Genomic DNA, 16,740 nt, shown 5'->3' with positions numbered 1-16,740 from the left:
GCCGGCATCAAACGCTTTACAGGAAAGTACCAGGCTTCTGCAGCGTCAGCAACATCTTGCCCACAGGGATGTTTCCTCCTAGCTCTTCATCTGGAAATGTTGATGCCCAGCCAGCAGAGTAAACAAAAGTCACCAGACAGGCCACAGAAGCTGTGACTGTGGCACTGGAGGAGCACTCGTATTCTGCCAACAGCTGGTCTCATCCATGTTGCTACGCCTGTCAAGCTGGATGTGAGAGTAGGTAACAGCAAGTGCAAAGTGAACACTAGTGTAGAGAGCCGCTCTTGTTTGGGAGAAATGCTCTACATAGGCAAAATGATGGTTAAGCAAGTGAGGGTACCCCTAATGTCAGGGTACTATGGGGTCAAGGAGAGAGCTCAAGTTCCACTGAGAAAATTGGAAGCTTTTTTTTTTTTTGGAATTTTTCTATCCTTGCATGATCTGTAGATAAAGTGTTAGCTTAATAGGCCTTTATGTGTGTGTGAGGGAGAACCAGCCATATCTACCCATCTAGAGAAGAAGCTAGTTTTTCTGTGTGCCTTTGGCTACATCTCCCCTTTGGGTGTGTGGTTTTTACAATGCAGGTTGCAATGGAAAACCCATGACGTGAAAAGTCTCATCGTAGGATCAAAAGTCTAAAGCATGTTTGCTGGTTTGACATGCTAAGTTGAATTGCCTAAGAGCCTCACATCAAAATTCATCTTATTCCTTGGCCTCCACATCACCCATTTCACAGGCTTTTCTGAATGCTTACAGCCAGCTAATAGGAGGTGGTCAGACTGAAGCCCTGAGGAGAATTTAAACTGTGATAATCTGGATTAGCATTTCTGTGGGCAATGGGAGGGTGAATCTTTCCCACTCATGCCATGCCTTTGCTGTAGTTCTCCCCAAACAAGCTGCTTGCAGCTGCTTACTGCCAACTTGTTTAGCCACGCCCCTTACATTCACAGATATCACTACTATGTGTGAACAGTAGCTCTTGGTGTAAGGAGAAGGCATCAGCATTAGATAAGACAGACAAACATTAATCTTTGTCAAGCCCTATTCAAAGAAGTAATGGACTATAAGGAAGGGAGATGAAGTTTGGAGTTAGGAGAGGGGGGACGTGGTCAGGCTCAGCTGGAAGCATCCAAAATAAATAATTTCTATAAACAGGGTACCAGAGGAAATAGGCTGTTTTCACCCCATTCTTTCTTTGATTTCAGAATCTGTGTCTAGGAGAGGTTTGTATCTGAATTACCATAGGATACCTTCAAATATAAATTCAACTGAACATACATATTCATATGAGAACAACATATTCAGATGAGCTTTTTTTGGATAACTAGCTGCAAACACACATTGTATATTAAGTCTCCCCAATCTAAACATCAAATCATTCCACCTAAAGATACTTGACACTTTCCCTCTCTCCCAAATGTGTTATTTACTGTGTTCCACATTGTGCTGTGCAGGGCACAGCAGAGGTGATAGGCTCCATGCTGTTCACTAACTACTTCTCCACTAGTCATGACACGGAAGAAGTGGAGATGAGCCTAACTAATGTGTGGATTTAAAAAGCAGAAACCAACAAGATTCAAACTGTTTTTAGTGGTATAACAGAGGTGTTTGTCTGTGTATCCTAGGGTTAGCTACGTGCCATGTGATACAGTAATCTGCAGAGATGTATGATACATCTCAGAGCCATATGATAAAGTGCATTTGTCATGCATGAACCTGTAGAGCTTTAAATGGGAGCATTGATCCACTGGAGAGGGGAGGCCAGTAGTTCCCCTTATTTATAGCTTCCTTCTGTTCTGAGGAAGCAGGTATTGGAAGCCATACCTTTATGGTTTTGGTTATTTCTCCAATTTGGGTTGTTGTGTTCCTGTCCCCACAAGGACTGCTAGGCTTTTAGTACTTAGGGAAGCTGACTTTAAAAGCTCTGCGGTATGAAAACAAATGGATCACAGCCAACACTGCAAGATGTAACTCTCTCTGTGCACATCCTATTTTACTTCTTTTTTGTGGCAGGAGTTATCTCTAGCCCAAGATGCTAAAGTGCTTTGGTAAACTGTATGAAGAAAACCAATCAAAGCATCTATATCTGATTTTTCCAAAATCACTTAGGACAGTCAGTCTGATTGACCTTTTGAAACTGGCTGATGGGTGCAGACTTCAAAAATGCCAGAGGTTTATAATGTTTGTGTAGGAGCAATGTGGCACAAAGCTTTAGCAGGCAGGACTTGCAATAGCTCTCCTATAGGACTTCAGCATTATAAGTGAGGTCTATGCCACAAAGCATTCCCCACATCCCATCCCCACATCCCACTTGCCACATCAGGGAAGCACCAAAGCTTTCCTTGTTTCTTAATAGGAACAAAAACTGAATATAGGCTTGAGGTAAGGAGACCATTCTCTCCATATTTTTCATAGTCATTAGAATTTAGTTTTGTCCCAGTGAGTGAAAAGAGCTACATACTTTCCTTATGTTGCAGAGGAAGATGAGAATGGGTGATTCCTCTGTGCAATGGGTGGAATGGTGTCCCATGCTGTCTTGGAACACTGAAATGTATTTGATTGCCTTGCTTAGGTTGTTGATTCTAGTCAAAGCCCCTCTCTGCAGCAAATGAGGACATTTTTCCAGTCTGGGTAAATGGTAGCTCATTCATAGCTGGCTGAGAAGTGTGAATTAGTTCTCAACAGGTGAGTTAGATCAGAAGTGTTTGCCTTCCCAAGGACTGCTAGATGAACTGAATGTGATTCTCAGGCTGAGATTTTTAAAACCTGCAAGAGGCAGTGCAAATTGGCTGGTGCTGCACATATAGACCTGAACCAGGGAAAATTGAACTTCCTTCCATGCTCCGGAGCAAAAGAAGAGGGTGTAATGAGACGGAAGAGCTCTCTCAAATGAGGAGCTCTTCCTCTGCTTTTGAATGGAGGAACTGCACTTGCATCTCATTTTCCCTTACATCAACCTTTGCTTCAATCTCTTTCTTTTTACATTGAAAACATGTCGGCTGAAGACATTTGCTTCTAATGTGCAAATAGTACTTATGACCTTGTTGCCTCATCTGAGCTGTCACTTTCCCCAAGAACCTCTCCCATTCCACATCAAACAGGTGGTGGCTGGTGGTATTTTCTACCTGCTCATGAAAGTCTCACTCTCATCCATTCTGGCAGACAAGGAAGTTTTCTTTATTGGTTTCTTTTGCTCATAGCTCATTTCTACTTCTGTATTCTGTGGCCTCTGTATTGTGCAGTACACACTACCAATTGCTACATCAACAGGTTTTACCATGTTAGAGAAACAAACAAACGAACAAAAAATCCTGCAACACCAAGAAGTGACATGAGTTGAGAATACTTTATTCTCCTTTCATTCAGTACTGACAAAGGGAATTAGCTGACCATTGCTTGACCAGCCTGGACTGTGAACCTGTGTCATCAGCTGCAGAAACAGGCCTTGGCTAAGATGCCAAAACAAGAACAAAAGCCGTTTGTGCTACGGTTCAGGTTTGAAAATGTGACATTTTTCTTCTCATCTGCTACTTGCATGGGCTGTTGGCAAGTGTCAACTCTACTTAAGGTTTTAATGGGCTTTCTTCTCAAAATAGATGCTGGTGTCCTGGGAAGGTTGTAAGTCTCCCTCCGCAGCAGGAGATAAGATCTTGGTGGGTGCATCAAGGCTAACTGTGCTTGTCTCTCAATCTCTGCAATACTTTTTTCTTTCTTTTATCTCAGGATACATCTATTTAAGTAATATCAAAGTGTCTGGGCCTCTGCATGTATACTAGAAGGGACTAGAAAGGTAAGAAAGGCAGAGACTATAAGGGACCTGGCATATGAGCAAAGCAAGTAAGCAGACTGCATGCTCAAATAAGCTGAATGAAAAGCCCAGGGAAAGATTTCTAGGGAGGACTGTGGTATAGCTACTGGTCTCCCTGTGAGGGGAAGAAATGGTGGGAAGGTAAAGCAAGAAGCTCCATGCATGGTGGGGTTGGGAGAAGAAAGGAAACAGAGAAGTGTTGCTGAGTAGAAAAGAGAGGCTGAGCATTGACAGGGCTAGGGCAAGACAGAGCAAACTGAACACTGCGGGTGATGCAGCTAATAAGGAAAATGGCTCCAAACTCCAAGTGCCAGAGCAGAATGAAGAGGGCTGGCAGGAGCTGGGAAGGCCTCTCCCTTCTGCTGCTGTTGCAAGGCAGAAGGGAGGGAAAGATCTCTGTATCCCTAGGGTTGCTTTTACAATCCTTGACAAAGAGGGAAACGTTTCCTATGACTACCAGGGCATGGTTCTCTTCTGAAAGAGGAAACATCCACATGTATCATGCTATGGGCCAGCTTCTGAGTTCATTCACTGCAGTGCAGCACTGGCATAACTTGCTGCAGCTTAATGGCAGTCCTTCTAGTTTTGAATCAGGGATTGAATCAGTGCCATGTTGTCAAGAAACTGGTGGCAAAAAAAGAATTTTGAGGAGGAAAACCCGTCATCTCAGTAGAGAGTAAGGGTTGAACTAAACTCTCTTCCCTTCCTTGCTAACTGCTTCTCTGCTTCTTGGCAGCTGTCTGTTGGTCTTTCGAAAGGAAACATAAATTATACTTTGCTTTCCCTCATACATATGTGTTCCCATTCCGTGCCTTATACACTCACAAATATACAGATTTTCATGACTCCATTCCTTCTCCTTTTATAATATACAGTCACCACATTCATGGCTCCCTTGTGTTGAAGGCAGGATATGGGCAGGAAATAATAACACAAGGTTCAAACTGGAAAAATTCAAACCTATTATCTGGGGAAAAATAAACCCAAGCTGTTCAAAGGGCGGGAGCTTTTGGAACTTGCAGAAGAAGTAAACTGGAAGCAACTTAATGGGGATAGCCAGCAGAGAACAAATGCTGAGAGCAAATGTTATATTTTCTCTGATATCCAAGATGGTGAGTCTGCTTTGTAACACTGGTCCAAACTTGACTAGAGGCTGAAACTGAACAACATGAGGCACAGACTGAATAACTTGCAGTAGCAGTTTTGCTGTGGCCAGGTTGGGTATGAATGATGAGTTCACTGAGGCAGTGTGAAACACAGAGGGTGAGGGGCCCCATCACCTTCATCACTTTCAAAAGAATAGGGCAAAAGTCTTTTGAATGTGGAATCTGATCCTTTTCACGTTATTGCTGTGCATGTGCTGGAGTGAGCAATGAGTAGATAGAGGTCACTTCAACATCCCATTTCTATCATTGTGACTTAAAGGAGCCATAAGCCATGTGTTAGGAACCCTTTTGAAGTACTGTAGATGTAATGTGTCAAGGAGCAAAGAGAGAAGACAGCTTGATAGAGTTGTTATAGCCAGTAACATTTGCCCCAGGTGGTGGGAAAAGGAAGCCCTTCTGCCTCCGAAACCACCTGCACAGCAGCTATTCCCAGCAGACACTGTCAGCAGCTGTCTATCTGTCTTTGGAGTCCTTTTTATGGCAAGCAAAGTAGTCAGAGCAGAGGAGGAGAGAGGTTGTGATCTCCTTAGAGCTTGCCAAATTTCACAACAAGAACGGGCTCTGTGTGACTCAGAAGGAGCAGTGCCTCTGGGCAGACCAGCTCTGATCAGGCAATGAATGCTCACGTGTTGCACTGGTGCTTATGGAGGTTTCCTGTGCTGCCTCCCATCTGCTCATTCCAGTCTTGTGTTGTCACCTTCATCGCTCAAAATAGTGATAATCCTTGTGCCATGGGCAAAGCACTGAGTATGACAGAGTTCAGAAACAACAGATATCTCTGCATGCTATGACAACCAAAATAAGTGATAATAGAGTGAAAGCAGGGCAGAAGCAGCAAAGAGAAAGGGAGATGAAAGATCTTTGCTAGCTGACTTATGGTTCAGTGTCTCCTAAGGATTTTACTGTTGTCTCTGCTGTCTCCTTTTTAGGGAGTAGGTTTGTAGGTACATTGGAGACATGAGTTCCCAACCTTCTCATTTCCTGGAAATTGATCTCACCCTCAGTCACTTGGGAACAGCTGGCACAAGTGGCAGCTGCTGGTTATCTCACTCCCAGCATTGGCCAAGGACTGATTCTGTCCCAGCAGTAGCTGATGTTGCTCGCTAGAGTGGGTCATTGAGTATACACTGCACCCCTCTCCAAATACCTGGAGAGAATCACTGAATTGAGCAGGAGATCTGTGGGGGATTCTTCTCTCAGGATAGCAATTTCTGAAGACAGCCTTACTGGACACGATGTGTTATTTGCAGAACTGAGCCTTTTTTATATATATATATATGTATATATATATATAAAACAAGTGGATTCCCATTGTAATTAAAATTCCTTTTGCCATGTAGGGAAATGTCAACAGGCAGTAACAAGTAAGTGAAGGGTCTGACCCAAACACAAAGAAGCTGTTGTTTTCTGCCTGTCCTGGCTGTCAGGGGTGTTGGGTTGCATAATGTCAGTGGCTGAGGAAAGCAGCTCTGGAATTTCTCTTCCTTCCATGAAAGCAAAAGACATGTGGAGTGAAATGCCTCTGTGTGAATAAACACCTGCCAGCCTATCATGGGAAGAGCTAGGATGCTGAAGTGCAGCAGGGTGGGGACTGTCACCAGGCTTAAACTGAGAGTCGGGGAGAATCCCCTGGTAAAGCTGACATCTTAGTTTTGATTACTTGGTTTCCACCTGCAGGTGTAATTGATACCCAGCTGGTAGAGTGACTAAACTTGTCTGCTGATGTTGCTGTTGGGTTTCAGCTATACTGAACAGTGGGGAGGAATGGAGGGGAGGAGATGGGTGTGAGAGAAATTCCTATCTCAAGAACCACAGAAGTATTTTCATGCCTGGGATACTTTTGTATTTGCTTTCCCCCTAGCTAGCCCCTCTCACCTTGGAGACAGTGTTGCACCTGAAACCACAGGCCATGTGACAAGAAGGTTATTTACAGCTGCAGAATCAGGGAGATAAAACACACTTCACTGGTCAGAACTGCAGCTGGGAGAGCTTAAGGGGCTAGATGTGGAAGAGGTAGGGTGTTTCAGAAAGGAACATCAGGGTGACAAACATCTGAGAGAGTCTGACTTAGACACAATGCCTGTGGTTTGGCACTGGAGGTTGGAGAGTATGCTGTGCCTGCATTTGTTTGTGGTCTGATTTCTGACCCATCCCACTCTTGATGGCTCCAGGGGGACTCTTCTGTACAGGTTTGCTCACAGCTGGTGGAAATCTGCCCAAGGCTTCCTTGTTTGCCACCACTAGCCTTAGAGAAAGGGAAAGGGCAAGAATGATGCAAGTTGAGAGGGGTAGGGGGAGATGTAGAGGAATGGAGCAGATCTACACCCTACCTGCCAGTGATGTGAAAAGTCCCAACCTTTCCTATGTAGTAACTCTGTTCTTCCTGTGTAGCATTCATGCACCCTTGAACTCAGTACCACAGAAGCAAGTAAGTGCCTGTGTCCACTTTCTGCAATGCTGGCTTTGCTAGATTTAAGGACCAGGACATTAAAGAGATTAGGATCTAGATATCACAGAGAGTGTCCTCACATACCTGCCATGTGAACATCCTGCATCTGTCAAAGGTTGGTGTCAGGCAGTTATGTGTGCTGGATCACTCACAAAGGTGAGCCCTGGCTGTGAAAAACCCTGCCAAAAGAGAATGAGAAAACAAGCCTCAGCTAGAGCATTTCAGATGGTCCATCTCAACAAGGAGCTCATCAGAAGGACCTGTTCAACACACAGTGATATGGAGAGCAAAGTAAGCAGCAAGTTAACAGAGTTTGTTTGTGGTCCAGAATTATTCCAAAGCTGGCTGCAAAGGGCTGCAGAAAGTCTCTTAGCACTGACTGACTGGGCGGTCTGTGACAGCGGAAATTCAGTGGCTGCAAATGCAAGGGAATTCCACAAGGAAGAAAACAACCTGACTGTACAGACACACTGAAAGGCTGTAAGTCAACTGCTGCCAGAAGGAAAGGAGATCCTGGAATCGTTGTGGACAGTTCTCTGAAAACACTCTCTCAAGGATCTGTGGCGGTTCAAGAAGATAAACAGAAATGTTAAGAATGAGTACAGAAGAAACAAAGAATATGATTATGCCTTTGTGTACTGCACAGTTTGTATTTGAGGGTTCTGATCACTCCTTTGAAAAACATAAGGAAGCATTAGCAAGAATAGAGGACATCAACAAGGGTCAGAAGTAGAAGATAGTTTCTAGGCCAGCGCAGATTGCTTATCTTAGAAAAGAGATGGCTGGAAGGGAATTCATGAATGGTATGGAGAATGTCAACAGAGAGCTAACACGCAGTCTCATATCACAAAAGCCAATGGCACCTAGTAAACTGATCAGGCAGCAGGTTTAAAACAAGCAAAGAAAGTGCTTTTCCACGTAGGCATCTATGAATAATGGAGCTCATTGTCACAGAACATTGTAGATGCCAGATGCACGAATGGGTTAGGCACATCCGTGGAGCATGTGTCCATCGGTGATGGATGAATGCAAGGGCACGTATGCTATCTTTGCATCAAAAGTGTCCTAAACAGCTGGCTGAGCTGGCTGCTGGAATGTGAGCAGGCATACCAAGATATATTCTACACTTGCTCTATTTCTTATGCCTCCTGTAATACCTGGTCACTGCTAGAGAAAAGATAGTAAATCTTCAGTCTGGCTAGTATAGATCTTCTTGCATTTTTAGTATAACTTTTTTTTTCCTTTTCTTTCCTTTTCTCTCTCTCTCTCCTTTTTTTTTTTTTTTTTTTTTTTTTTTTTTTTTTTTTTTTTGCTACAGTCACTGCTCAAATTATTCTTTGACACCTGATCATGTATTACAGCAGAAGTGGAAAGTAAACTAGTGAGCCTGAGAAGACTGTAAAATTCCAGACAGACAGCTGACATTTCTTACGGACATTCCTACTGTTCTTTGCAGTGGTATGCTTGGCCATGTCATGATCCAGAAATGGGGACAATGTGAGTGAACGTGAGCAAACATTGTGCTCAGGTTTTTAAAATAAGAGAAGCATTATTTTCCCTGTTACCTTTGCCAGGACAGTAGATGTCCTTAGAGATTTAGAAAATAGAAGAGGGACATAGTCTTCCTGTGCTGAAGGAGCAGTAAATATGCTCTGGCTGTCTGATCCAAGCAGTTACACCTGCCCAAGTAGGAAATGCCAAGTTCCATATCAATGATGAAGTTTAAAATCTGCACATTTGCAAAAGTGAATAGAACATTTACAGAAATAACTGAGAGTAAAATTTATCCCCAGGGACTCTGATCTTTGCAGCTTGCACAGATTCATTGCTTGGGGCTGAATTTCAATTGAGAATAATTTTGCATGAATCAGCTGGAAGAAGGACTAAACTGTTCACAGACGATCTTTGTAGAGGAAAAGATAATCAGCTAAAAGTCTGGGGTTGTGGATGCTGGCCACAGCAACATGTTAGTTGTGGCTTAGTGCAGTTTCAACCATCAAGCAGTTCTGGCCACAATCTCTTGGGGAGAGCAGCCTCTGCAGGGGTGTTTCACAATATAAAATCCTATCAGAGCTCTGGGAGGGGGAGAATACACTTTTTGCAAGGAAAACTGCCCTTTGCTTTATTGGCCCTTTCCATTTCAAATGTCTTGATGCTGATGCCTAACATGCAGTTTAATGACCAACGTATACCCAGAAGCTACAGCCTTTAAGATGGTATGTGTTCTGACTCGTTTAAACTGCACCTCTGCTTTTCTTTTCCCTTCTGCCTAGTTTCTGACTCCACCTTCTCTCCCTGCCCACCATTCTTCCTAGACAATGTTTTTTCCATTTAATTTTGTGAGACAAATACAAGGCATTTGCATCCCCTCCCCCATGGCTGGAGAAAAAAAAACCCCACATCTGGAGGCCATTCAGGGCTGGAAAAGCTCTTTTGACATTCCTTGCTTTGAAATCCAACCCCTGTAACCTTCTGTCTAAATACTGTGTGCATACATGGCAGAAAGGAGCTTTCTGGAGAGAGTCAGTGAAAAGGCTTGTGACCCCTACATCCTTTTGGATGTGCCACACATCAGGATTACAGACTTTTTTTTTTCCCACAGAAAGTTGTTATTTGAGTTTAGGGCTTCTTAGCCTTAAGGTCTTCAAATTCCCACATTGAAAGCTGTTAAAAAGTAACATAAAGCTCAGGGGACTTTAGTATTTCATGGTGCTATACATACACAGCAACAGTTAAATAAATCTATCTCAAGTACTGTGTGCGTTCCAAGATCCGCAACCAATTTTGTTAAAATTGCCCAGCTGATATGGCCCATGGGCTGCATTTTGCAGTGGAACAGCTCATCCAGGCTCCAAGTTACTTTTCTGCCCAATGGGATCCTGACAGCTTTTATGTTCTGATAAACATCAGCTGCTTCCTGCTCCGGGTGACAGGGCCTTGTCCTGGGGAAACTCACTGTTCTGACTGTGCAATAGCTACAGGTGTTTCTGGGACCTGAATCAGCCCAACTACCTTACTTTCTAGCATCACACCAAGGTAATTGTTGCACTCATAGTGGTTTACTGCTTGCCTGAAAACATCCTCTTGGATGTTGCTTTTTATGCTGCAAATTTGAGTAGATTAGAGAATCTATATTCTTCCACGTTAGTAGGATTTGGGAACCATTCTCCTCTTTGTTGGTTGATGGATTTTTACTCTCGGGTGAGGGGATATATTATAAAAGAGCAGTGTGCATTTCTCAACCTTTGAGAAAACAAATGCATGCATTCACCTTTTTGAAAGTTAACTATTGCTGGATATAGTTTATGTTGTCCTGTTTTATTTCATGTAACCACAGGCAGTTTGGCTAGTGTGTCTTAGCTGAGAGGATACTAATAAAGTGGTGAGCAAGAGTTACTTAAACCAAGACATATATTATAAGGACATGTCTGACTCCACCTTTCTAGGGTGCCCCATGTAGTGGTCTACACATATCTGAACCATATTTAGCCTGTCTATTACCTGTGTTTGACTTGCATGTTGACTGCTTCCCTGAGCAGACTGCAGAGGGAACTAGGGATTAATAGTGTTAGGGAACAAGCACCTTTTTTTGATCATGCCAGAATTGCTCATTATGTGACAGAGTCACTGGAACATCTGGAATAGGCATGTATTTTGGGGAATATGGCTCCTTGTGCCTAAAGCTGATGTTTCCCTAAGACTTCATATACCCAAATCTTTGTAAATCTTTGTAGGAATAGGATTAAATTTGCACTGGTGGAAAAGAGAAATGCAATGCTTATGCTTATTTCTCTTACTGATACCCTATTCTAAAAATTTGAGGAAACAAACCAATATTATCTAATTATTATTATCGTTACCTGCAGTATGGCAATGCCTAGAGGCCAGGGCCCTATGGTTCTAGGTGCTGGTTAGACATATAATGGGCCACCCCTATGATTAGAGGTAAATGTGAGGTAGATGCTGAAATGCAAGAGTAATCACTAAGATTACTGATCTCGCTACAGAGATTGGGTCAGTATTCAAGAGCAGAAGAGTCTATCTGGCAGAAAGCCATTTTCTTTTCATACACTCTTTGGTTTGGATACGTTTGGAGATACTTCTAGGCATGTGATATTGACCTTCCTGCTGTGGTTATTTGATTGGCTGTGACTGTATAGCTCTCTTCACAAGCAATGGGACCTGCCTTTGGAGGTAACTAGGCCTGTCATACTGGGATTGTAAGCTCTTCATCCCTGTTGCTCCCACCGACTGCAGCTGGAGCTATGTTTTCTTTTCAGTTAAAAATCAGGCTCCTTCTCTCAGAATGGCGTGTGGCCTGCGTCCTTTTGACAGGAATGTGAACCAGGCTAGGACAGGGTGGGGACAGGCAGTTCTTCTGAAAACTTGGGCTTTTATTCACTGATGAAACTTAATCTTGGAAGGATGGAGCCGGGTGGAATATGCTGCTTAAGGGAGAAACTCTGAATGAAAATAGCTGGAGTAATGGAAACAGTTTGAGTGAAAGGAAATTTTCAGTTGTATATCAGGAAATCTTAGCTTGCAGCTAACTTTTGTTAGTGTTCAGAATAACTTTCCAAGGAAAGACCATAAATGGAAGCCCAGCCTATAGGTTTTAGTCTTCAAAACCGGACTGGACACAGGAGAACATACTGCAGGCCAGAAAATGAACTTGCTTTGGCTGGGGCAAAGACTATGGGTGTAACCTTGCACCATAAAAAAATGATGTGAGTGCTGCCAGCGACCTCAGGGATCACAGATTCCTTCCAGACACTAATCCAGTGCTGCTTTTCCATCTCTTTCTTTTTTTCTTTTCTACATTTGAACATGTTTTTTTTTTTTTTTTTTTTTTTTTGTTTTGTTTTGTTTTGTTTTTTAGTGCACTGATAGGGGCACAGTAAGGCAAATGCAACCTAGCTTTTCCATTCAATTCTGCTTCTCATTCCTTTCAAGCAGTTGTTAAGGAAAGGTGCAAGAGTCTTCGAGATGCACAGAGAAGTGAAGCAGAGGGGTGTCAAGGGGATGGGGCCAAACTATTTTCAGTAGTGGCATGTGACAGGATATGAGGCAATGAGCACGAACTGAAACACAGGAAATTCCCCCTGAATATGAGGAAGAACTTCTTTACTGTGAGCACCGGCACAGGTTGCCCAGAGAGGTGGTGGAGTCTCCTTCTCTGGAGTTATTCAAAGCCCGCCTGGATGCAACCCTGTCTAACATGCTGTAGGTGACCTTGCTTGAGCAGGGGGGCTGGACTAGATGTTCTCCAGAGGTCCCTTCCAACTTCAACCATTCTGTGATCCTGTGATTCTGTGATTCTCTGTCCAGCAGCCCATATAGCAAAAGGCAAATGACACTTTTTTTGCTCTCCAGTTCTGATGACTAGCCCCAGTGGAAATCTGTCTCTTGCCAGGTATATGCCTGAAAAGCCACCCTCCTCATGGTCTTTATAGTCCTTACTGGTGTTTCCCAGTTATGATAAGGTGTTTGTGCTTAAGTGCATAGAGCAGCCTGAGAAAGGTGGGGGCAAATAGCTGCGGGTTTTAAAAGTAAATAATTTAAGCAACAATAACCTCTCCACCCAGGTAATCACAGAGAATAAACATTCTGCATGTCAAAGGTGTTTCTGGAGATAAGAGCCAGCACAATAAATCTCTTGCTTTCTTAACTTTGTCAGATGCACACCACTGAATGCCACTTCGCTTTTTGCTGAAGGGAAGGAGTTGTCCCTCTAACTAGAAGTAGTGTTCAGTGAAGGGTACCAGTTTTTTTTCAAGGGGAAGTCCTTGTGCTGACAGTAGCTCCCAGGGTGGTAGATATGGTGTTTTTCAAGGTGGTTAAATTTAACCTCTAAAACTTTTCTCTTAACTTAGAGAGTGCAGCATTTGTAGAAAAAAAGGGATAGATATGCAGGAAAATTCATCCAAGATTTTGATGGCAGGGAAATTCAGCTTCATCGTTACAAGCTGCACTTGTTCTTGCAAAGCAGAGTGAGGCTTTTATTTTATTTTATTTTATTTTATTTTATTTTTTATCATCCATGCTAACACTGCTTTTACAGGAGTATGTCTGCATTTCCTCTGCTACCCAGCCAAGGAGGGGCTGTACAAAAGGACGCTTGAAGATTACTGCTGAAAAATTCAGCCTTGTATATGTCCTGAAGTATAATGACAGGGCATAGCCACTTTGTGATGGTTGCCTAGCAAGCTAGTGACAATTATGTTGGGGCATAGTGACAACTGTGTTACACCAAAGGGCTGGTGAGGCTAAAATTGTAAAATTTGCTTTGCAATAATGCAGTGATTGCATCAGTATGTCCTCAGGTCATGAGTGTGGATGTAATGACATGGTGACATTCTGTGTACGTGCTCACATAACTTGTGTCGCTGACTTCCTTATAGTGATTCCTTGGTTCTGTTCTCTCACCATCCTTTGAACAGAAATGACTTAGCTTTGCTTTACTCATAAAGATCAGAGCTAAAGTGTTTGAGTGACATTTCTTTAGATTGGTATAGCTGAGCTTGGAACTGAGGTCAAGAACAAAGCCTTGCATACAAAACCATCAATTCACTTATAATTATTTTTGTTTCATGACATAGTTATCAAGACAGTGACATGTAAGTATCAACAGGTTATCATACGGAAACTTTCTTGTGGGAGACCAGATTAGAAGCAAAGATGATCAACATTACCTGTATTATTTAGTGTGAAAGTTGACTGGCGGTTAGACTTCAGAAAGCACCTGCTGGGGAGCCATGGTTATCAGTAAGTGCTTCTAGTGAGGATTCCTGCAGAGGTAAATGCTCAGCCTGATCAAGAAAATTTTAGGTTATTGCTAACAAGATTTGCATGCCACACAGATAATAGTGAAGTAGAAAACAACAGCAGGGTCAGCTCAAATTATACAGATGGAGCTGGATCACTTGAGTGCATTTCAGCAATGAAATACTAGAGCTACTTTATTGGGAAAAAAGTGTGCATGTAGGATGTGACAGGGAGATGAGAGACAATCCTCTGGAACACATTCCCACTGTAGGGTATATGGGGGTCATGGGAAATAATGTTTAGGCTAAAAGCCCCGATGATCTAAGAAAGGCATTGCCCCTAAATGTACACAAGAGTAGCAAATGGGAGATTATCCTTTTTTTTCAGTCCGACTAATGGCTGTGTCCAACCTGAGCAGCAGAAATGTAAGTTTGGTATCCCTTAAAGTCTTGCTGTCCTAAGTGCTCAGGTCGGGTACTTGATTAGTATGTGGCCCAGATGGCCCATACCCCTAGGATTCCTACCTTAGAAAAGTACATGGGTGAAAGAAGGGGGACTTTGTGCCTTGAAGCTATAGTCATATGGAAAGGTAAACTGGGAAGGACCTAGATTACAGGTGTGACTGGTGATATTGCACTGGAGTGCTGTCTTCTGTTTTCCTGCTTGTATTTATCAAAGGATACTGAAAACTGGAAAGGACTCAAAATGTAGTTTATACAAGAGAAAGTTAAGAATTGACTTAATCACAATCTACAAATACTTTAGCTGAGGGAGAGATTTCTAATAGTAAACAACTCTAGCAGAAAAGGTCTTGCTGAAATCTAGGTTACACCTACACTAGTAAATAAAACGGTCCAGTTCACTGAACCTGAGGGTGAGTGGCACAGCATCCCTCTGAATAAAATTTATCCTCCCCCAAAGCAGCCAGCCTTGTCCAACCCCTCTGGGAACCATCCCTGACCCATGATACCAGGTAGACTCTGCCCCACCGTTGTTAGGAGAGTGCTGGCTGGCACAAGCCAAAACTTGCCAGGAAACACACAAACAACTTTGAACAATGCAGAAAATTTCATACCAGTGCTCAAGTCCGGAGCCTAAAGTGCATTGCTTACTAATACAGACGTCACTTCTGGCAGGCAGTTGAAAGCAGCCTAGAAAAAAGGTGCGCACTTGAACATGTGAGGCTTGTTAGCCAGTGGAACAGTTTAGGGACATAAGTTCCTTATCATTTGAATTTTTTCAGTTCAGTTTAGATGTTATTCTAAAAAGACAAGAGATAACAGAAACCATGGCCTTGCCATGCCTGAAGGTGGACGCTATGCAGAGGGCCAGACTAGGTGTCTGCAGTGTCCAGCAGATGCACCTGCGTTCCAGAGGGTGTGATCACTAACGGGAAGGCCTCAGTGAGAAAGTCCTAAGGATCAAAAGGAGGCTCATTACTCTCTATTGTCATTGCTAAGAGCTCTGTACTCTTTGCAAAGCACTTGATTAAATCTTTCCACCTCTGAGTAGATGGAAGCTACTCCTCTGCTTCTCTCTTCTGTGGGAGGTTTCAATGCCTATGCATAACTTAGTAGTAAAGAGGGGCTGTTGGGGCTCAGAAAAAGAGAGAGAAACTTTCTTGAGGTGGAAAAGCCACAGTCATTTTCCAACCAGTGATTAAACCAGTTGAGAGCCTGGAGTGAAGTCACTTTCCCTGGATGTACATCTCAGCTGTATGCTAGTGAACTGAGTGCCTGAGTCAGGGCCTCAGTGAAAGCCTGGGAGGGGAGGAGGTAGATAAGCAATAGTGCAGGAGTCTTCTCATTATGAAATGCAGTAAAGGAGGCCAGATAGGAGGTATGGCTCCTTTAATGTCGCTGCCTTAGCTCACCAAGATTAATTCCCAAAACAGCAATTAGTGCTGTCTGGGACACCTTGTGCCTTACCAGTTTTGATCTGCAACCCACACTTTTTTTCTTTAGCAACAGCAAAAACACTTCAGTAGCTCTTTTGTCCCAAAGGAGCTCAAAGCCCCTTGAGGACTCCTTTGAACTTTTAAAAGAACGCTTTCCAGTTCTCCAGTGCCAAGGTTAAGCTAGCTGTAAAAGCAGCTATGAGGAATTGCAGGGAATTTCAGTCACTGCAAAGTTTCATTTTCATTTAATAATAATTAAGTGCATTTTAATCTGAATGGAAGTGTGGAAACAGAGGATCTGAAGCACACATTTAAGGTCTGTAATAGTCTAGTGTTGGAAAGAAGCACCAGTAAATTCCAGAATGGTGTTGCTGAGAATGTTAGAAATACTGCACTTCAAACATCTCATTTGCCTCAAACCCTGAGTACAACAATTGCAGAGGAAGGTGCTATCCTGGAGTACTGGATCAGTCCAAACCAGGAGTGTTCCAAGGCTAAAGTGGTAAAATGTGGTATAATAGGATGGAGGCACTTTCATAGGGCTGACTGAGGATTGTTTAGGATAGGTTAGCATTCAGATGCCCTTCCTTAGGATTGAAACATCCTTAGGCATTGTTAAGATTGAAACATAGAGTTACCAGGAGTGGTAAGGGGC

Source organism: Rhea pennata, chromosome 1, assembly GCF_028389875.1.
Source record: "Rhea pennata isolate bPtePen1 chromosome 1, bPtePen1.pri, whole genome shotgun sequence".
Taxonomy (NCBI): domain Eukaryota; kingdom Metazoa; phylum Chordata; class Aves; order Rheiformes; family Rheidae; genus Rhea; species Rhea pennata.
This window is presented reverse-complemented; position numbering follows the sequence as displayed.